Source organism: Panthera leo, chromosome A2 (assembly GCF_018350215.1).
Source record: "Panthera leo isolate Ple1 chromosome A2, P.leo_Ple1_pat1.1, whole genome shotgun sequence".
Lineage (NCBI taxonomy): Eukaryota > Metazoa > Chordata > Mammalia > Carnivora > Felidae > Panthera > Panthera leo.
This window is the reverse complement of record NC_056680.1, coordinates 98,821,680-98,844,637: the sequence shown is the minus strand read 5'-3', so window position 1 is coordinate 98,844,637 and position 22,958 is coordinate 98,821,680. Positions and strand designations below refer to the sequence as shown.

Here is a 22,958-nt window from a genome sequence, read left to right as displayed (position 1 = left end):
AGATGGTCTCTGTGTTCTGTATTAAATCCAGAGACAGAGAAATGTTTGACCCATAGATATCTCTGAAGGCAACCTCTATGTGGGTTGGAATGACTATGTTTGGGCACAACTACATGCTTATTGGTTTTCAGATCAATATGTGTTTTGCCACAGTAGGTCTTTGCTGGGAAGTTAAAACTTTGAATACATGTTCTCTAACACCTATTAAAACTCAATTTACAAAACATACATGTTTGAGATAGATAGGTTAATTCTTCCTTCCTCTATTTCTTTAAGCTCTATTCCTGCATTAAAATTTCAAATGAAGTTATTGAAAGTTAAGTAAAGGACTTTCAAATGGCCCTTACATAACAATTAGAGTGACCAATTTCTATTAGCATTTATAGCCAGAAAAGAACATTTGTTTCCCTTAGTAATTTTTTTATTTAATTTTTTTAATGTTTATTTATTTTTGAGAGAGAGAGAGAGAGACAGAGCATGAGCAGGAAAGGGGCAGAGGGAGACACAGAACCTGAAGTAGGCTCCAGGTTGAGCTGTAAGCACAGAGCTCAACGCAGGGCTCGAACCCACAAACTGCAAAATCACGACCTGCGCTGAAGTGGGATGCTTAACTGCTTAACTGACTGAGCCACCCAGGTGCCCCTCTTTTGGTAATTTGATAATAAGAATGCTATAACCTTTCTTTCCCTTATTTTGCTCTGAGTCTCAAAAGCTCAAAGTCAAATTGAAAATTAACTATAGCACTCTTCTTGGAAAAATCATTTTTATTCTATTTCCTCTTGGTTTCTGATCATGTATCTTTAACTATTATATAAATTAAGAAATATATATATGGAATTTACTTAGAAGTAAGGATATCTGTACAATACATTAAAAACCAGAACCATTTTCTTCCCACTTTGTTTTAGTAACTGCTTTTAGCCTCATTGCTCTTCCATATGTAAAGTCCAACAGTATCATTTTATCTTTACCAGACACTGATGCAAAATCCTCTTGGATGGTGTGCTGTATACAGGAAATAAGAGCTCTAAGAAACTCTTCTGAAAACCAATTATTTTCTCAATGCTTTACAATGCTTTAGTCCTAAAGCTGATTCACAAAAATGTGTGATTCAAAGTGAAGCAAACGAGTATTATAAACAACAAAGAGTTAATCTTAAAAGTGAGAGTAAAAATGAAACATGAAAATCCCTCTCAGCTTTTTTCTTTCTAATATTCTCCTCACACAATTTCCTGTTAGTCTCTCTGGCTTTTCTGAGAGATATTATTTTCCTTTCCAGTACCAATTTCAGCAGTGATGGCCTAAAAGGTTCTGGTGCCCCAAGTGAGACTAGATTATAGGACTCCATATGGGGTCAAAGATAGGAGGGTTCTTAAGGATTTTTACCAACAAAATAAAAGCGGTGGGGTTTCACTTCACTTCAAAGTAAAGATACCAATACAAGCAAATGCTCCTCTTGTCATATTGATAAAGAAAGAGAAAGACCCCTCCTGTCATTCCGGTGGGGTCACTGACGACTTGAGTGGGAAATTGAACTATAAACTGGGTGTTTTGTGAAATTCTCTGATGAGTATATGCCAAGTGGAGTGGAGAACACACACACACACACACACACACACACACACACACACACTTTTGAGATTGAGAAAGAGATTCTTATGTGTTTAACAATACATGACTTTTAGTAGATGACTAGGAGGTAATAATATAAGTGCCAGAAGCTTCTGGGAAAGAGTTCACCATCAACCTCAAGTTTACCTCCTGTTGTGACACAGGAATTAAGTGATCACAGAGGGGAGGTAAGGAGCAATGAGAAATACACTATCTCCTGTCCATTTTTTTCTTTTTGAAGGAGTCTTGTTTTCTGGGAGTCCCAGTATCTTTCTGGAGGACCAGTAAGCAAAGGGGCTCCTAGACTTCTATCTTTGCCTTACTATCTACTCTCTCAATATGCACAAGTTGCTTCTAATGACTATTAGTAATCTTGCTCATTGGACAATGGTAATCTTGAAAGAGGGAGGAAATAATTAGTGCTTTTGAGGATATTGGAGTAGTGACACAGAATGTTTGTATTCAGTTTTCCACTCTGATGTCCAGAAAGCCAAATATGAGTTTCATTAAGAATTGTTTTCCTTCACTTACCAGTATTCTTCTCATTTCCATAATAGGTAGAATCAACACTAATTCAGAGAAGGCTTGCTTGCTTAGAAACTTGACTTCTTCAGGACCAGGAGAAAATGATACTAAGAGCTATAGCCAGAGGCTCTTTCTGGCTGTGTTCTTAGCTGGCACAGCACAGGTTTTGCAATCTTGATGGCAGACCTCGATGGTGTTCTTGTCACTTCACATCTTTAAACCTTTGCATTTTCATATGAAAAATAGGGATAATGATAGAGTATCTCATACGGTTGTAAGAATTAAATAAAATGATGCAGGTAAAGTGTTTAAAGCCTGGCACATACTTAGACTTCAAACGTGAGCTTCTGAGGCAGTTTCAGGGACTAACTCCTGCTGCTTCCAATATCCTTCTTGTGGTATCTCTTGTTCTCTCTGTACATCTATGCCTTGCTCCCCTCCCTGATGACTGGCTACTTATCCCTATATGTTTTATTTAAAATTTAGAGGGCGTTAATGCGATTAATTGATTAAGCTAATTACTATCTTTTTACTGCGCGGAATCCCTGAAAATCATCTGCCAGCTGAGGGTACTCACAAAGGAAAAATAATATGAGAATATGCTGTTATTACAAGATACTTTATTTGGGGACCATTAAAAATGCCAATCAGTTATTATTGCTTCAATAGTCTCCTCTATTAATTAGTCTTGCATATTCAGGACTGAAATTAGGATTATGATATACTTGTGTTATTTTGTTTTATTTTTCTTTCTTCCTCCCTCCCTCTCTCTCTCTCTCTCCCTTTTTCTTTCTTTCTCTTTCTTTCTTTCTTTCTTTCTTTCTTTCTTTCTTTCTTTCTTTCTTTCTTTCTTTCTTTCTATAAAAATGTGGAATGCTTAACAAATTCACATGTCATCCTGGCACAGGGGCCGTGCTAATCTCTGTATCCTTCCAATTTTAGTATATGTGCTGCCGAAGTGAGCACTATGTATTTATTTTTTTACTTTAGAGTTTTTTAAGTTTATTTAAGCAATCTCTCCACTCAGTGTGGGGCTCATATTAGAACCCTGAGATCAAGAGTCACATGCTCTTCTGACTGAGCATGCCAGGTGCCCCTTACTTTAAGTTTTTTTAAACTCCAGTTACCAAACAGCATTATACTAGTTTCAGGTGTACAATATACTAACAGTCCCATACATCACCTTGTACCCATCACAAGTGATCCCCATCACCTATGTAACCCATCCCCCTACCCACCTCCTTTCTGGTAACCATCAGATCATTCTCTATAATTAAGAACCTGTTTCTTGCTTTGACTCTCTCATTTTTTCCCCTTTGCTTGTTTTGTTTCTTAAATTCCACATATGAGTGAAATCATATGGTATTTGTCTTTCTCTATCTTACTTATTTCACTTAGCATTATACTTTCTATATCCATCCATGTCATTGCAAATGGCAAGATTTCATTCTTTTTTATGGCTGAATAATATTCCATTTCACTTGGCTGTCCACTGGCTCTTGTAAATCTTGGCTATTGTAAATAATGCTGCTGTAAATATAGGGGTGCATATATCTCTTTAATTAATGTTTTTGTATTGTTTGGGTAAATACCCAGTAGTGCTATTGCTGGATCTAAAGGTAGTTTTATTTTTAATTTTTTGAGAAACGTCCATACTGTTTTCTACCATGGCAGGCAGCACCAGTTTGCATTCCCACCAACAGCGCATAAGGGTCCCTTTTTTCTCTATAACACCCATTGTTTCTTGTGTTGTTGATTTTAGCCATTCTAACATGTGTGAGGTGATATCCCATTGTAGTTTTGATTTGCATTTCCCTGATGATAACTGATGATGAGCATCTTTTCATGTGTCTATCAGCCATCTGTGTATCTTCTTTGGAGAAATGTCTGTTCATGTCTTCTGCCCATTTTTTAATTGGATTATTTGGTTTTTGGGTGTTGAGTTGTATATGTTCTTTATAAATTTTGGATACTGGTCCTTTATTAGATATGTCATTTTTAAATATCTTTTCCCATTCCATAGTTGCGTTTTAATTTTGTTGATTGTTTCCTTTGATGTACAGAAGCTTTTTATTTTGATGTAGTTCCAATAGTTTATTTTACCTTTTGTTTCCCTTGCTACTTGTGCTATTTTAAAGACAGGCTGAGAAAATCTTGTTTCTACTGGGTTGTGTCTGATCTCAGGGACAATTAGAATGCTCTTAGATATTGAGGCTAAGATAAGTCAAACTCAAACTGGGGGCATCAACTTTTTTTGTGAACTGCAACACACACTCTTTAGAACTAGACTAACCATTGAAAGGAAACCTTGTCAGACTTCACTTCCTCATTGTGTGCATTTCTAATTAACTGCAGAATTCTTCCCACTCCAAATGGCCCCAAGCACCCAAAGAAAACAGTGATCCAAACTAGCTTTTAATTTTTTAGGAGTCATTTTAGTGAAGTTCTTGTTATGTCATGTGAAACGCTACCCAGCTGTTTGCCAGAGATGTTTAAAGACAGCCCTGTTACTTTTTGGGTGGTTAATACCTGCGGCAAAATCAAGGAAGGAAACATGAAATTTCTTGTACTACTTGAGATTAATTATCTGTGTGGTGAGACTTAAGTATCAGTTTATGTATAATTCAGATCTGTTCATCTCTCCATCTAGATGGGTGTTACTTGAACTGAAGGTATGTTATTGTTAATGGAGTTTTGGATACAGATTTCTATGAGTACTATGGATGAACATAATTTTATTTTATTTCTTTACTTATTTTAAACTGTATTTTTGTACCACAAAACAGCCAAGAAATAAATCAGGAGTCACAGAAATTTCACATATGTGAGAAAATCAAAAGCATCTTCATATTAAGGTCAGGACAATTTCCATTTCTCTGAAAGCCAAACACCTAAGTCTCAATTTTCTTTTCTTCTTCTTTTTTTAATTTTTTTAATGTTTACTTATTTCTGAGAGAGAGAGAGAGAGAGATCAGGGAAGGGGCTGAGAGAGAGAGGGAGACACAGAATCCGAAGCAGGCTCCAGGCTGTGAGCTGTTAGCACAGAGCCCGACGTAGTACTCGAACTCATGAACTGTGAACATCATGACCTGAACTGAAGTCTGACGCTTAACTGACTGAGCCACTCAGGCACCCTTCAATTTTCTTAATGTACCAGATGTCTTTGTGTAATGTACTTAAGAGAATTATAGGAACAAATGACAGTTTAATTGTCATTAATTGTTCTTATTTTTTACATGAGATACAAATTAATTTTTTGTGGCATTATTAGTTTTAAAGTTGTCATAGCTATATTTTAGCTTTACTATTGAGCCGTTGAATTAACACACAACTGGGTGACTGTGCAATAAAACCAATGGATATTTTCATAAAACAAATACAGATTAAATACAGTCTCTTCTAGAAAACTGTAAATGTTATCAGGAAGGTTCTAAGTCCCCTAAGAGGAAGTGTTAAGCAAATCAGCACAGAAATGTCTAGTTGTTCTCCTCTCCTTGATAGAAAGAACTAAATCAGAGATGGAAGCTATGTGGGTACATATTGTCTCTATGTCCTCCCATGCTATAGATAATAATTTGTAGACAATATGATATGTAAATGAAAACTAATATGAGCGATAGTGATTCTTTATTTTCCATCCTTTCCTGAAACTTAGTCAATTTAGAGTAAAATGGCTCAAATATTGACTTTGTGAAAAGCAGTGGTCACAGAACTGATGGCAGTTAGGATTATGCTGAGTGTTGAGAGATTTTAAGGATTCTTCTGGAGTATCTTGGTTTTACAACAGGATGTGTCATGCCATTAGAATGGATTTTAAACACACAGTTTAAATATTCAGAATCATTTTTAGTCTGGATAGGGGGCATAAGAATGTCTTTCATTTGAATGAGAAATGAGTAAGTCCCATGGCTTAGCATGCCTATTTTAGAGCTGTTCTTACTATGTTTATGTTTATGTTTATTTCAGGTGAACACAATAACTTCCCATTTAAGTAGGTGGAGGGCCAAACATAATCTAGGTGAAATTCCACTGTTCATCTCTGTGGACCCTGATATCACCAAAATATGAGTGCTCAGATGAAGTGGTTCAGGAAAATAACCAGTGCCAAATAGGGCACAGGTCTTGGTTAGGAGGTACAGGACAGTATAATTAAATTTGTTCCTGTGGCCTCCAGAAACCTCAGTCACTTGAAGTCTTTAGTGTTAACTTTTCAATTTTCTCTTTCAAGAAATCAAACCTCAGAAGAACTAATTTAAGGATGCTCCTGTTAGTGCTGATTTCTTTGGTGATATATATATGGTTTCTGATATAAAAGAGGCTTCCCAGCATGGAATTGGGTGGAAGGGTAAAGGAAGGCAGGGAAATTATTAGGTATATCCTTCTGGTACTTCCTGAGTGTTATGAAAGTCATTTGGATAGAAATAGTGACAGGTGAGCCTAGCAGAAAAACCCAAAATAATACACACAAACATAGTACCCAGAATCTATTATTTTTCTAATATGTGTGAGAAAGATATGAAACAAGAACTCACACAGTCTGCTTGTTAAAAATAAAACAAAAAAGCACAAACTCTACACCCAAAGGAACAAATTAAAAATAAAATACATGGGAAACTCACAGGAATTAGTACAGATTTTCCTACTTATCTTTTCCACATCTGTCCCAGCTTCCAGGACAATGAAGACTATCTAGTCTGAGAATCCTGCAGCTAAGCTTAAATGCTGGTCTATAACACAAAAGGAAAGTCCCTTTAGGCTGGCTGCACATATATTTTCATTCTCTGAGCAGCGAGAATGCAAAGGAGAGCCAATTGCTTGACACTGCTAGACGTTATCACATGATAATGTTTTTGAACACCCTCTGTGTGTATGAAGCTCTATTAGGACTTGGGCAAATGTCAGCTTTCTAGAGAATACTGTAGGGTAGAGGATTTACAGAATTTACATTCTAGAAAGGGCACATTGATGAAGTATGTAATATACCTAATTCTCCTCTGCCCAACTCTCCTTGCCTTTCCTCTTGTTTTTCCTTTCTCCAGCATCTCCCTGCATCAGCATATGGCTCTCCTCAGATAATTCCAGTACCCAAGCCAATCCTCACCAATGCAGGGCTTAGAGTAGCAGCTATGCAGTGGTAGAGGGAGGCTTTGCAAAAGTAAATCACACTTCCAGACCTAGGATCTGGAGTCCAGACTGGAGCTTTAGTTGTTATAAAGAGAGCTTGTTTATAAAGAGAGCTCTCTGATGTTCCCTGCCCCCAAACACACACATACTCTAGTCATTGAGCCTCCTTCTTGACAATTAGACCCAGCTACTGTTCTTCTAGGCCTGGGGCCTCACCTAAATGCCATCTCAGCTTGCAGTGCTACTGCTCAAGGGCACATTTCCTGTTGAAACCTACCTACCTCCCTTCCCTACTCCTGACCACAGAGCACGGGGAACTTCCCTGTCTCTAAATGACCAGGGTGCTTGATCTTCTCCTTTCTGGTGGAATTTATCACATTCTACCTATATCATAACTATACAAATTTTAGAATGTCAGTTTCTTAAGGGAAATACTGTTTCATCTTTGATATAGCACACAGTGCTATAAAGGAAAGAGCTAAAATTCTCCAAGTCTTCTCTGGGCCTCATCTGTGCCTCACATGAGTAGAGGTGCAAAAAATATTTGCTAAATAAATGATTATTGCATTCCAGAGTTCCTTCAGCCTCTGGCTGTCAAGCCTTGGCAGTGACTATAAAAAAGTAGTTGATCTTACACACAGTTGTTTTAAAGAAATAAAGTATTCTATACGCATACTGTGGAAATGAAACTTTGTGTTTTCAAATTCTCTAATGAGGAACCATCTTGGAGGATTTAAGATGACTAGAGGATTGATAGGAAGAAAATGAATGTTCATCCTGATGCTTTATTGGAACTTTTGCAAGAAAACATGAAGACACTATAAAATTCACTGTGGTATTTATTCATTCACTTATCCATTCACAGATTACTTATGAAAAAAATATTAGGTGGTATTATACAATGTATTAGTCACTAGTTTAGCACTTCAGGAAATCTGAGGGTTATCAAATGATTTTTAATCCAGTTAGTTTTCCTAGAATGATGCCTCTTGAACTTCAACATGAATACAGATCACTTGGGGGATTCTAGTTAAAATGCAGTTTCTGATCCCACTAGATGAGATGGAGACCGAGATTCTGCATTTCTGATAAATTCCCAGGTGATGCTGATACTGTTGGTCCATGGATCACATTACTAAGAGGTAAGGCTTTAGAAGACCTTGTTCTGCTCTGAATGACTTTCCTTATAAGTCTAAGAGAAAGACCTGTGCATGAGTTAGGTTCTTCCTTCCCAGTAAAATGCTGGGAAAAGGTACCTCAATTCTTTGAGCATCTATAAAATGGGATAATAGTATCAACTCCACCTATCTTAAGTGAGGTGTTAAGATAATTTGAAATGCATGTGAGTGTACTCTATAAATAACAGCATCATGATTAATATGGATAATGATCATTACTAATATCACACTTGAGTTGAAATGTGAAGTGCTGAGTAATGGAAACTTCAAATGGGAAAAAGAAAATGATTTTATATCTCACTTGACTAAACAGAAAGTTGGGTGGCTTCTGACATGGGGTGGTGCTGAGGTGACAGAGGTGTTAAAGATGGTTTTTAGAAGGTTTTGTTGTGTGCTGAAACTGGATCACTTTCTTACACCATGCACAAAAATAAACTCAAAATGAATTAAAGACCAAAATGTAATACCTGAAACCATAAAACTCTTAAAAGAAAACATAAAGAGCAATCTCTTGGACATCAGCCTTAGCAACATTTTTCTGATATGTCTTCTCAGGCAAGGGAAACAAAAGCAAATATAAACTATTAGAACTAAATCAAAATAAAAAGCTTTAGGGGTGCCTGGGGCATTGCACAATGCATAGAATTGTTGAATCACTATTATAACATTTATGTCAACTACAATTTAAAAAATGACTTTAGATGTTAACTAGACTCACTGGGATGATCATTTTGGAATATGTACATATACCAAATGTTGTACACCTGAAACTAATGTAATGTTGTATATTGATTATACCACAATTTTTTTTTTTTAATTTTTAACGTTTATTTATTATTGAGAGACAGAGAGACACAGAGCATGAGCAGGGGAGGGGCAGAAAGAGGAGGAGACCTAGAATCTGAAGCAGGCTCCACGCTCCGAGCTGTCAACACAGAGCCTGACGTGGGGCTCGAACTCACAAACTGTGAGATCATGACCTGAGCTGAAGTCAGACGCTTAACTGACTGAGCCACTCAGGTGCCCCTATACCGCAATTTTTAAAAAGACTTATTTCTTGTACTGACCACAAAAACAAAACAATAAAAAAGAAAACTGTGCTGTGTGTTGAAGGGGGGTGATTTCTCCTTTGCCATCAGTAATTGAGATGTCAATAAAGTAAGGAATTCCATACAAAGGCTTTGGTGTTGAATGCTGAGTTTGTATTTTTATCTCAATTGACTTGCAAATCAACCCTAGGCATTGATATTACTCCCATTGTAAAGGTAAGGACCTATGAACTCCATGAAGGCAAGGACTGTATTATTTAGGTCACTGGTATATCCTCAGCAGTAGCATAATGCTGAAAAACAGTAGGCATCCTAAACCATTTATTTAATGAATGAATCAGACTTAGAGAGATGAAGTACTTTGCTTAAGGTCACACCCAGTTAAGTGGTAGAACAAGGCATTATCCCAGATCCATTTGGCTTCTAAACCAAATAAATGACTTGATCCCCAGGAGTTTCTCATTCAGCAGGTCTAGGCTGAGCTCAGTTGTCTGTATTTTTATTAAGCATCCCATTGGATCCTTTTGACTCATTCAATTTTTGAACATGCATTTATTCAGCATGTAACATACATCACTCATATTCTAGGTGCTGGGCCTCCATCAGCAAACAAAACAGACCAGAATCCCTGCCCTCACAGAGCTTACACACTAATGGGACATCAGACCAGTTTGAGAAACTCTGCGTTGTACCATGATGATAATGGGTTCTGTTACTCAGTTAAAATTGGCATCCAAGGGAGATTCATCCTTTCACCCACATTTGTTATGGGAGCTAAGAGGATCCTGGGCAGATGAAAGCAAATATAAAAGGTCCTGTTTTGATAAGGAGTCAGGACTTTTTTGTGTGGGGAATCTTTTATTTTGTGGGCTTGTTTGGCACTCCCTCATCCTCTTTGGGACATCTGAAAATGTCCTATCCCCCTTTCCTGTTGAGGACCACTGGAGGGGCTGAAGAAGGAACATACTGCTGGAGGGGAAAAGCTCCAGCTGAGGCTCTGATATCATTAGAAGGCCTTTCAGAGGACTTTTTGATTCCCCCCTTTGGAGGATCAAGCTCTATTTAATTACATGGAGGTACTTTATCAAGAGAATATTGTATTTTAATGATCTGTAAAACTCCCATGGATCACCATTTTAGATTTTTGAACTATTGCATTGAAGGTTCTTGATTGCTATCATTGATCATGCATTGCCTCCCCACACTTTTCAAGCAGGTGAAGGAAGGGGGCAAATTACTCCCTTCCAAGTGTCTGCTACCTCAAAAACCTGTAGTTACTTATTCACTTAAATGAGTAACCTGCATAATTGTCATATTTTTAGTCCTTAAAAATCTCTTTTTGCAATGGAAATCTTCATGCAATCAGTGTAATCAATTGCAAAATTAATAAACTGGGGCGACCTTCAACACAGCTTTTTCTGTTTTGAGAAATGAGAGGAAAACTACCTCCATGTGTGGTTTAGACCTGAAAGACTTTTAGTAACAAATTCTAAATTGTATGGCCTTACTTTGAAGTTGCTGATGACGCTCATTTTTCTGTCATTTTCTTAAATGTTTTCTGTGCCAAATTCAGCATTTAAAATGGACGGAAGGCAGCAACTCCAGGAACCTCTTTGGGGGTGGGGGTTGGGGGCTCCGGAAAAGAACTTTGCACAAAATTTCTCTATTCTCTATTCTCTATTTTAGGAAAAAGGAAAGCTAGTTGCTTGTTCACAGAAACATGGAGATATGTGAAAAATCAACTGTTCATCTCAAGATTTTCATCTTATTAGATAAGAGGTATGCATCATTTATTATAATATCAAGAACAAAAATGTTAATTCAGGTGCTCTACAACAACACAGAAAGTTCAGATGGTTAAAGACAGTGATTTCCTATTTGCAATTTTAGAAGGTGTTTAGTGGGATTTGTGCTGGGTGGGCAGCAACTCATATTGCTCTAAGAAATGCATTTAGTTGCTGAAAAATGTCTGTTCAAATAGTTGCAATGTAATTACTGCCAAAATGTCTGTATTTAGTAGGCAATATCCAATTCACGCTATTGGCAATGTCACAAAAGAGGCAAGGGAGATGTTTTTAGTCCTTCCTGGGAATTGTTTTGTGAATATTTAATTTCCTTTTTTATTGCATGATATAAAACAAGCCAAGTGTCCCTTATTGAATGCTCCTTAGTCTCATTCCTCTGAATTTTGCTAGATCTCATATGCTATTGGCATGCCTACCCCTGAACAGGTCTCACTTGCTTGAAACCATCCTAGGGAAGTAAAGCCCAGTAATCACTGATAGTCCACATGGAGTCGGAAATCAAAATCTGCACTAAATTTTGGACATCTATATCTATAATATACATAAACCTGTTCAAATTATAGAACACATGTTTAAAGGTCTTTTTTATCCAAGTCACCAATGAAGATGGTGTCCAAATAGAGAGCACTTTAGTGTTGCTTTTTTCAAAAACAGTTTTGTTTACTTTTAGCCACTCTCTGAGAATAATAAACCCAAACAGGTAGGGACACACTTTCTGTTCTTAATGAGCCCCATTTTTTTTTGCATTGGACAGAACTGCCTCCAGTTTAATTCTGTTAAGTAAAAATAGGGTGGTGGTGTGTGGTGCATAAAGGCAAACTCAGGAGTAGTTTTCTATGGATAACCCAAGTCAAAACTGGTTACATCTAGAAGAGAGCTGATTTTCATTTTGCTAGGTTTGGGAAAGAAAGAAAAAAAAATGTAGTAATCCAAGCCTCCAGCTCTTTGCTAATATCGATACTGTATAAATGTTCATTACCTAAGTAGAAATTGGCAACAGATACCTATGTGGTTATAACATATACTATATAGTTGAAATCTAATTTTGAATTATTTTTCTATCTAATGCTAAATATGAAACATAGCAAATTAAGAGACAACACCTTTTAAAATACAGCCTTGTGTATTTTTTAAAAGTCTGTTCATATTATTGGAAATGCAAGAGTAAAAGTATGTTTTTTTTACTTTATAGTTTGTTTCTTTATTTCTTTCATATCTTTGAAGGCATATTTATTTTTTCATGAATAGCAAAGACCCAGGACATAGTGAAATACAAGTGCTATGTTAAGACAGATATCCTAATTAACAACTAGCTGCTATAAAAATAAATTTCCCATATGACTCAGGGAAGTTGTTAATAATTCTACTTTGTTTATATTATGCTTTGAAAGCAACATAGCTTAATGAAATCAGATATTAAGCTAGCGGTATATCTTGGAGTCCAATGTTTTCAAGAACTGCCAAAACCTTAGGCAGATTAGATGTGGGTAGTTTTTACTGATAGTGTTTTCAAAAGAGGAAATGAATAAGGCCCTGCTTGGTAGGTAAGTTATGCATTCATTACCTAAGAAAGAGAATTAAGTACACACAAATTACCGAGGTGCTTTGAAAGGGCACAAACAACACAAATGGGGAAAAACATTAAATAATGATGGGAGTATTTTTAGATCAGAACTATGAATAATCATATTAATAATTAAAATCTATAGAAATCCCATAATAACAGGTGACCAAGTATCCAAAAAAGCATGTGGTCACATTCTAAAGCAAGTGAGCAGTGTTCGGAATTCCCATTTTCTACAACATATAATTTCTTCAACATAAAATGAAGTGAGCCATACTCGGTTTTTAATTTTCATGATTCAGAAAAACATTAAACTTCTTAACCTTGGAGTTACCTACTTGGCTTTTAAAATAAAGGTGATATTCAAGTAGATAACATTCACTGTCATCCACCCTTTTAAGGACATGACTGATTGTTAATGTGCCAGAGCAATTTCTCATTGTCTTCATGAAAGATGAAAAAGTAAAATTTATTGACTGTGATCTTAGTTGCCACAAACCTGGATGTCTCTAACATATAACAATTAATAAGTACAATCACCCCAGCATAGGAGGATATATAAACAGTAGATTCTTTGTAGGTTTGGTTTTTGCTTTTTCAAGTTGGACTTGGTATTATCTTCTCTCTCTCCCTTGGCTGTGAAAAGGACAAAAAAAAAAAAAAAAAAAAAAAAAGGCAATCCCAAACACCTACTATGCCAAATTAGTGAGAAGGTCAGATCTGTGAAATGTAGAAATTATCTGTTTTGCACCAGTAGAACGTATCAGCTATATGCACAGAGCTGCCAGGTTAAGCATATGAACTTTTTCTAAGGGAAAGGTACAGCATGTGTCAGTACATTCAGCTTTATGTAAAAATAGATACGTTTTAAAATAAATAAGACAGGGGCAAGAAGAAAAGCATTTTACAAAGCTTATTGCTAACTAGTGAGGAGATAACTGAGATAGGATTTTGTTTTTGCATCTAGAAAGTGACAGAATTTCTAGGGGTAGAGAGAATGTATATAGTATAATTTATTTATTTTTTTCAATATATGAAATTTATTGTAAAAACGGTTTCCATACAACACCCAGTGCTCATCCCAAAAGGTGCCCTCTTCAATACCCATCACTGTATATAGTATAATTTAAATCAGATCAGAAAGGCATTGCCTACTATGAAGATGATGCTGTTAGATGAATATAAGCTGGAAAAATCTAGTCCTTAACAGGTGTGTGTAGGTTATGAAGCCATATTATTTCTAAGTTTTTCTTTTTTTTAAATATGAAATTTATTGTCAAATTGGTTTCCATACAACACCCAGTGCTCACCCCAACAGCTGCCCTCCTCAATACCCATCACCCACCCTCCCCTCCCTCCCACCCCCCATCAACCCTTAGTTTGGTCTCAGTTTTTAAGAATCTCTTATGTTTTGATCCCTCCCTCTCTAACCTCTTTTTTTTTTTTTGTTCCCCTCCCCCATGGTCTTCTGTTAAGTTTCTCAGGATCCACATAAGAGTGAAACCATATGGTATCTGTCTTTCTCTGTATGACTTATTTCACTTAGAATAACACTCTCCAGTTACATCCACATTGCTACAAAAGGCCAGATTTCATTCTTTCTCATTGCCATGTAGTACTCCATTGTGTATATATAAACCACAATTTCTTTATCCATTCATCAGTTGATGGACATTTCGGCTCTTTCCATAATTTGGCTATTGTTGAGAGTGCTGCTATAAACATTGGGGTACAAGTGCCCCTATGCATCAGTACTCCTGTATCCCTTGGATAAATTCCTAGCAGTGCTATTGCTGGGTCATAGGGTAGGTCTATTTTTAATTTTTTGAGCCACTGTTTTCCAGAGTGGCTGCACCAGTTTGCATGCCCACCAACAGTGCAAGAGGGTTCCCGTTTCTCCACATCCTCTCCAGCATCTATAGTCTCCTGATTTGTTGATTTTAGCCATTCTGACTGGCGTGAGGTGGTATCTGAGTGTGGTTTTGATTTGTATTTCCCTGACGAGGAGCGATGTTGAGCATCTTTTCATGTGCCTGTTGGCCATCTGGATGTCTTCTTTAGAGAAGTGTCTATTCATGTTTTCTGCCCATTTCTTCACTGGATTATTGGTTTTTCGGCTGTGAGTTTGGTGAGCTCTTTATAGGTTTTGGATACTAGCCCTTTGTCCTTTATGTCATTTGCAAATATCTTTTCCCATTCCGTTGGTTGCCTTTTAGTTTTGTTGGTTGTTTCCTTTGCTGTGCAGAAGCTTTTTATCTTCATAAGTTCCCAGTAATTCACTTTTGCTTTTAATTCCCTTGCCTTTGGGGATGTGTCAAGTAAGAAATTGCTGAGGCTGAGGTCAGAGAGGTCTTTTCCTGCTTTCTCCTCTAGGGTTTTGATGGTTTCCTGTCTCACATTCAGGTCCTTTATCCATTTGGAGTTTATTTTTGTGAATGGTGTTAGAAAGTGGTCTAGTTTCAATCTTCTGCATGTTGCTGTCCAGTTCTCCCAGCACCATTTGTTAAAGAGACTGTCTTTTTTCTATTGGATATTCTTTCTTGCTTTGTCAAAGATTAGTTGGCCATACGTTTGTGGGTCAAGTTCTGGGGTTTCTATTCTATTCCATTGGTCTATGTGTCTGTTTTTGTGCCAATACCATGCTGTCTTGAGGATTACAGCTTTGTAGTAGAGGCTAAAGTCTGGGATTGTGATGCCTCCAGCTTTGGTCTTCTTCTTCAAAATTACTTTGGCTATTTGGGCCTTTTGTGGTTCCATACAAATTTCAGGATTGCTTGTTCTAGCTCAAGAAGAATGCAGGTGCAATTTTGATTGGGATTGCATTGAATGTGTAGATAGCTTTGGTTAGTATTCACATTTTAACAATATTTATTCTTCCAATCCATGAGCACAGAATGTTTCTCCATTTTTTTGTATCTTCTTCAATTTCCTTCATAAGCTTTCTATAGTTTTCAGCATACAGATCTTTTACATCTTTGATTAGATTTATTCCTAGGTATTTTATGCTTCTTGGTGCAATTGTGAATGGGGTCAGTTTCTTTATTTGTCTTTCTGTTGCTTCATTATTAATGTATAAGAATGCAACTGATTTCCATACATTGATTTTGTATCCTGCGACTTTGCTGAATTCATGTATCAGTTCTAGCAGACTTTTGGTGGAGTCTATCGGGTTTTCCATGTATAATATCATGTCATCTGCAAAAAGTGAAAGCTTGACTTCATCTTTGCCAATTTTGATGCCCTTGATTTCCTTTTGTTGTCTGATTGCTGATGCTAGCACTTCCAACACTATGTTAAACAACAACGGTGAGAGTGGGCTTCCCTGTCGTGTTCCTGATCTCAGGGAGAAAGCTCTCAGTTTTTCCCCATTGAGGATGATATTAGCTGTGGGCTTTTCATAAATGGCTTTTATGATGTTTAAGTATGTTCCTTCTATCCTGACTTTCTCGAGGGTTTTTATTAAGAAAGGATGCTGAATTTTGTCAAATGCTTTTTCTGCATTGATTGACAGGATCATATGGTTCTTATCTTTTCTTTTATTAATGTGAAGTATCACATTGATTGATTTGTGAATGTTAAACCAGCCCTGCAGTCCAGGAATGAATCCCACTTGACCATGGTGTATAATTCTTTTTATATCCTGTTGAATTAGATTTGCTAGTATCTTATTGAGAATTTTTGCATCCATATTCATCAGGGATATTGGCCTGTAGTTCTCTTTTTTTGCTGGGCCTCTGTCTGGTTTAGGAATCAAAGTAATGCTGGCTTCATAGAATGAGTCTGGAAGTTTTCCTTCCCTTTCTATTATTTGGAACAGCTTGAGAAGGATAGCTATTATTTCTGCTTTAAATGTCTGGTAGAATTCCCCTGGGAAGCCATCTGGTCCTGGACTCTTATTTGTTGGGAGATTTTTGATAACTGATTCAATTTCTTTGCTGGTTATGGGTCTGTTCAAGTTTTCTCTTTCTTCCTGTTTGAGTTTTGGAAGTGTGTGGGTGCTTAGGAATTTGTCCATTTCTTCCAGGCTGTTCAGTTTGTTGGCATGTAATTTTTCATAGTATTCCCTGATAATTGCTTGTATCTCTGAGGGATTGGCTGTAATAATTCCATTTTTGTTCATGATTTTATCTATTTGGGTCATCTCCCTTTTCTTTTTGAGAAGCCTAGCTAGAGGTTTATCAATTTTATTTTTTCAAAAAACCAACTCTTGGTTTCATTGATCTGCTCTACAGGTTTTTTTAGATTCTATATTGTTTATTTCTGCTCTGATCTTTATTATTTCTCTTCTTCTGCTGGGTGTGGGGTGTCTTTGCTGTTCTGCTTCTATTTCCTTTAGGTGTGCTATTAGATTTTGTATTTGGGATTTTTCCTGTTTCTTTTTTTTTTTTTTCTGCAGATTTTTCCTGTTTCTTGAGATAGGCCTGGATTGCAACGTATTTTCCTCTCAGGACTGCCTTCGCTGCCTCCCAAAGCATTTGGATTGTTGTATTTTCATTTTCATTTTTTTCCATATATTTTTAAATTTCTTCTCGAATTGCCTGGTTGACCCATTCATTCTTTAGTAGGGTGTTCTTTCACCTCTATGCTTTTGGAGGTTTTCCAGACTTTTTCCTGTGGTTGATTTCAAGTTTCATAGCACTGTGGTCTGAAAGTATGCATGGTATGATTTCTTTTTTTTTTTCTTTTTTTTTTTGTAGCTGAGTTTATTTTTTATTTATTTTTTAATTTTTTTTAATATATGAAGTTTATTGTCAAATTGGTTTCCATACAACACCCAGTGCTCATCCCAAAAGGTGCCCTCCTCAATACCCATCACCACCCTCCCCGCCCTCCCACCCCCCATCAACCTTCAGTTTGTGCTCAGTTTTTAACAGTCTCTTATGCTTTGGCTCTCTCCCACTCTAACCTCTTTTTCTTTTTTTCCTTCCCCTCCCCCATGGGTTTCTGTTAAGTTTCTCAGGATCCACATAAGAGTGAAACCATATGGTATCTGTCTTTCTCTGTATGGCTTATTTTACTTAGCATCACACTCTCCAGTTCCATCCACATTGCTACAAAAGGCCATATTTCATTTTTTCTCATTGCCACGTAGTATTCCATTGTGTATATAAACCACAATTTCTTTATCCATTCATCAGTTGATGGACATTTCGGCTCTTTCCATAATTTGGCTATTGTTGAGAGTGCTGCTATAAACATTGGGGTACAAGTGCCCCTATGCATCAGTACTCCTGTATCCCTTGGATAAATTCCTAGCAGTGCTATTGCTGGGTCATAGGGTAGGTCTATTTTTAATTTTCTGAGGAACCTCCTCACTGTTTTCCAGAGCGGCTGCACCAGTTTGCATTCCCACCAACAGTGCAAGAGGGTTCCCGTTTCTCCACATCCTCTCCAGCATCTATAGTCTCCTGATTTCTTCATTTTGGCCACTCTGACTGGTGTGAGGTGATATCTGAGTGTGGTTTTGATTTGTATTTCCCTGATAAGGAGTGACGTTGAACATCTTTTCATGTGCCTGTTGGCCATCTGGATGTCTTCTTTAGAGAAGTGTCTGTTCATGTTTTCTGCCCATTTCTTCACTGGGTTATTTGTTTTTCGGGTGTGGAGTTTGGTGAGCTCTTTATAGATTTTGGATACTAGCCCTTTGTCCTTTATGTCATTTGCAAATATCTTTTCCCATTCCGTTGGTTGCCTTGTAGTTTTGTTGGTTGTTTCCTTTGCTGTGCAGAAGCTTTTTATCTTCGTAAGGTCCCAGTAATTCACTTTTGCTTTTAATTCCCTTGCCTTTGGGGATGTGTTGAGTAAGAGATTGCTACGGCTGAGGTCAGAGAGGTCTTTTCCTGCTTTCTCCTCTAGGGTTTTGATGGTTTCCTGTCTCACATTCAGGTCCTTTATCCATCTGGAGTTTATTTTTGTGAATGGTGTGAGAAAGTGGTCTAGTTTCAATCTTCTGCATGTTGCCGTCCAGTTCTCCCAGCACCATTTGTTAAAGAGACTGTCTTTTTTCCATTGGATGTTCTTTCCTGCTTTGTCAAAGATGAGTTGGCCATACGTTTGTGGGTCAAGTTCTGGGGTTTCTATTCTATTCCATTGGTCTATGTGTCTGTTTTTGTGCCAATACCATGCTGTCTTGAGGATTACAGCTTTGTAGTAGAGGCTAAAGTCTGGGATTGTGATGCCTCCAGCTTTGGTCTTCTTCTTCAAAATTACTTTGGCTATTCGGGGCCTTTTGTGGTTCCATATGAATTTTAGGATTGCTTGTTCTAGTTTCAAGAAGAATGCTGGTGCAATTTTGATTGGGATTGCATTGAATGTGTAGATAGCTTTGGGTAGTATTGACATTTTGACAATATTTATTCTTCCAATCCATGAGCAGGGAATGTCTTTCCATTTCTTTAAATCTTCTTCAATTACCTTCATAAGCTTTCTATAGTTTTCAGCATACAGATCTTTTACATCTTTGATTAGATTTATTCCTAGGTATTTTATGCTTCTTGGTGCAATTGTGAATGGGATCAGTTTCTTCATTTGTCTTTCTGTTGCTTCATTGTTAGTGTATAAGAATGCAACTGATTTCTGTACATTGATTTTGTATCCTGCAACTTTGCTGAATTCATGTATCAGTTCTAGCAGACTTTTGGTGGAGTCTATCGGGTTTTCCATGTATAATATCATGTCATCTGCAAAAAGCGAAAGCTTGCCTTCATCTTTGCCAATTTGGATGCCTTTGATTTCCTTTTGTTGTCTGATTGCTGATGCTAGAACTTCCAGCACTATGTTAAACAACAGCGGTGAGAGTGGGCATCCTTGTCGTGTTCCTGATCTCAGGGAAAAAGCTCTCAGTTTTTCCCCATTGAGGATGATGTTAGCTGTGGGATTTTCATAAATGGCTTTTATGATCTTTAAGTATGTTCCTTCTATCCCGACTTTCTCAAGGGTTTTTATTAAGAAAGGGTGCTGGATTTTGTCAAGGGCCTTTTCTGCATCGATTGACAGGATCATATGGTTCTTCTCTCTTTTTTTGTTAATGTGATGTATCACGTTGATTGATTTGCGAATGTTGAACCAGCCCTGCATCCCAGGAATGAATCCCACTTGATCATGGTGAATAATTCTTTTTATATGCTGTTGAATTCGATTTGCTAGTATCTTATTGAGAATTTTTGCATCCATATTCATCAGGGATATTGGCCTGTAGTTCTCTTTTTTTACTGGGTCTCTGTCTGGTTTAGGAATCAAAGTAATACTGGCTTCATAGAATGAGTCTGGAAGTTTTCCTTCCCTTTCTATTTCTTGGAATAGCTTGAGAAGGATAGGTATTATCTCTGCTTTAAACGTCTGGTAGAACTCCCCTGGGAAGCCATCTGGTCCTGGACTCTTATTTGTTGGGAGATTTTTGATGACTGATTCAATTTCTTTGCTGGTTATGGGTCTGTTCAAGCTTTCTATTTCCTCCTGATTGAGTTTTGGAAGCGTGTAGGGGTTTAGGAATTTGTCCATTTCTTCCAGGTTGTCCAGTTTGTTGGCATATAATTTTTCATAGTATTCCCTGATAATTGTTTGTATCTCTGACGGATTGGTTGTAATCATTCCATTTTCATTCATGATTTTATCTATTTGGGTCATCTCCCTTTTCTTTTTGAGAAGCCTGGCTAGAGGTTTGTCAATTTTGTTTATTTTTTCAAAAAACCAACTCTTGGTTTCGTTGATCTGCTCTACAGTTTTTTTAGATTCTATATTGTTTATTTCTGCTCTGATCTTTATTATTTCTCTTCTTCTGCTGGGTGTGGGGTGTCTTTGCTGTTCTGCTTCTATTTCCTTTAGGTGTGCTGTTAGATTTTGTATTTGGGATTTTTCTTGTTTCTTGAGATAGGCCTGGATTGCAATGTATTTTCCTCTCAGGACTGCCTTCGCTGCCTCCCAAAGCGTTTGGATTGTTGTATTTTCATTTTCGTTTGTTTCCATATATTTTTTAATTTCTTCTCTAATTGCCTGGTTGACCCACTCATTCATTAGTAGGGTGTTCTTTAGCCTCCATGCTTTTGGAGGTTTTCCAGACTTTTTCCTGTGGTTGATTTCAAGCTTCATAGCATTGTGGTGTGAAAGTATGCATGGTATGATCTCAATTCTTGTAAACTTATGAAGGGCTGTTTTGTGACCCAGTATATGATGTATCTTGGAGAATGTTCCATGTGCACTCGAGAAGAAAGTATATTCTGTTGCTTTGGGATGCAGAGTTCTAAATATATCTGTCAAGTCCATCTGATCCAATGTATCATTCAGGGCCCTTGTTTCTTTATTGACCGAGTGTCTAGATCATCTATCCATTTCTGTAAGTGGGGTGTTAAAGTCCCCTGTAATGACCACATTCTTATCAATGAGGTTGCTTATGTTTATGAGTAATTGTTTTATATATTTGGGGGCTCCGGTATTCGGCGCATAGACATTAATAATTGTTAGCTCTTCCTGATGGATAGACCCTGTGATTATTATATAATGCCCTTCTTCATCTCTTGTTACAGCCTTTAATTTAAAGTGTAGTTTGTCTGATATAAGTATGGCTACTCCCGCTTTCTTTTGGCTTCCAGTAGCATGATAAATAGTTCTCCATCTCCTCACTCTCAATCTAAAGGTGTCCTCAGATCTAAAATGAGTCTCTTGTAGACAGCAAATAGATGGGTCTTGTTTTTTTATCCATTCTGATACCCTATGTCTTTTGGTTGGCGAATTTAATCCATTTACATTCAGTGTTATTATAGAAAGATACGGGTTTAGAGTCATTGTGATGTCTGTAGGTTTCATGCTTGTAGCGATGTCTCTGGTACTTTGTCTCACAGAATCCCCCTTAGGATCTCTTGTAGGGCTGGTTTAGTGGTGATGAATTCCTTCAGTTTTTGTTTGTTTGGGAAGACCTTTATCTCTCCTTCTATTCTAAATGACAGACTTGCTGGATAAAGGATTCTCGGCTGCATATTTTTTCTGTTCATCACATTGAAGATCTCCTGCCATTCCTTTCTGGCCTGCCAAGTTTCAGTAGAGAGATCAGTCACGAGTCTTATAGGTCTCCCTTTATATGTGAGGGCACGTTTATCCCTTGCTGCTTTCAGGATTTTCTCTTTATCCTTGTATTTTGCCAGTTTCACTATGATATGTCGTGCAGAAGATCGATTCAAGTTACGTCTGAAGGGAGTTCTCTGTGCCTCTTGGATTTCAATGCCTTTTTCCTTCCCCAGTTCAGGGAAGTTCTCAGCTATAATTTCTTCAAGTACCCCTTCAGCACCTTTCCCTCTCTCTTCCTCCTCTGGGATACCAATTATGCGTATATTATTTCTTTTTAGTGTATCACTTAGTTCTCTAATTTTCCCCTCATACTCCTGGATTTTTTTATCTCTCTTTCCCTCAGCTTCCTCTTTTTCCATAACTTTATCTTCTAGTTCACCTATTCTCTCCTCTGCCTCTTCAATCCGAGCTGTCATCGTTTCCACTTTGTTTTGCATTTCGTTTAAAGCGCTTTTCAGCTCCTTGTGACTGTTCCTTAGTCCCTTGATCTCTGTAGCAAGAGATTCTCTGCTGTCCTCTATACTGTTTTCAAGCCCAGCGATTAATTTTATGACTATTATTCTAAATTCACTTTCTGTTATATTATTTAAATCCTTTTGATCAGTTCATTAGCTGTTTTTATTTCCTGGAGATTCTTCTGAGGGGAATTCTTCCGTTTGGTCATTTTGGATAGTCCCTGGAGTGGTGAGGACCTGCAGGGCACTTCCCCTGTGCTGTGGTGTATAACTGGAGTTGGTGGGCGGGGCCGCAGTCCAACCTGATGTCTGCCCCCAGCCCACTGCTGGGGCCACAGTCAGACTGATGTGTGCCTTCTCTTCCCCTCTCCCAGGGGCGGGATTCACTGTGGGGTGGCGTGGCCCGTCTGGGCTACTTGCACACTTCAGGCTTGTGGTGCTGGGGATCTGGCGTATTAGCTGGGGTGGGTAGGCAAGGTGCACGGGGGCAGGAGGGGCAGGCTTAGCTCGATTCTCCTTAGGTGATCCACTTCAGGAGGGGCCCTGTGGCAGCGGGAGGGAGTCAGATCCACTGCCGGAGGTTTGGC

General features: G+C 37.6%; 1 long non-coding RNA gene and 1 other non-coding gene across 3 annotated transcripts in view; both read right to left on the bottom strand.

Annotated features, from left to right (window-relative positions):
* LOC122213476 overlaps window positions 1-22,958 on the bottom strand; it is a 112,095-nt gene that overhangs the window by 76,634 nt on the left and 12,503 nt on the right. The window lies entirely within an intron of this gene.
* On the bottom strand, window positions 2,999-3,102 carry LOC122214630. The gene has a single exon (XR_006200010.1). It is a non-coding gene; the product is annotated as a U6 spliceosomal RNA (small nuclear RNA).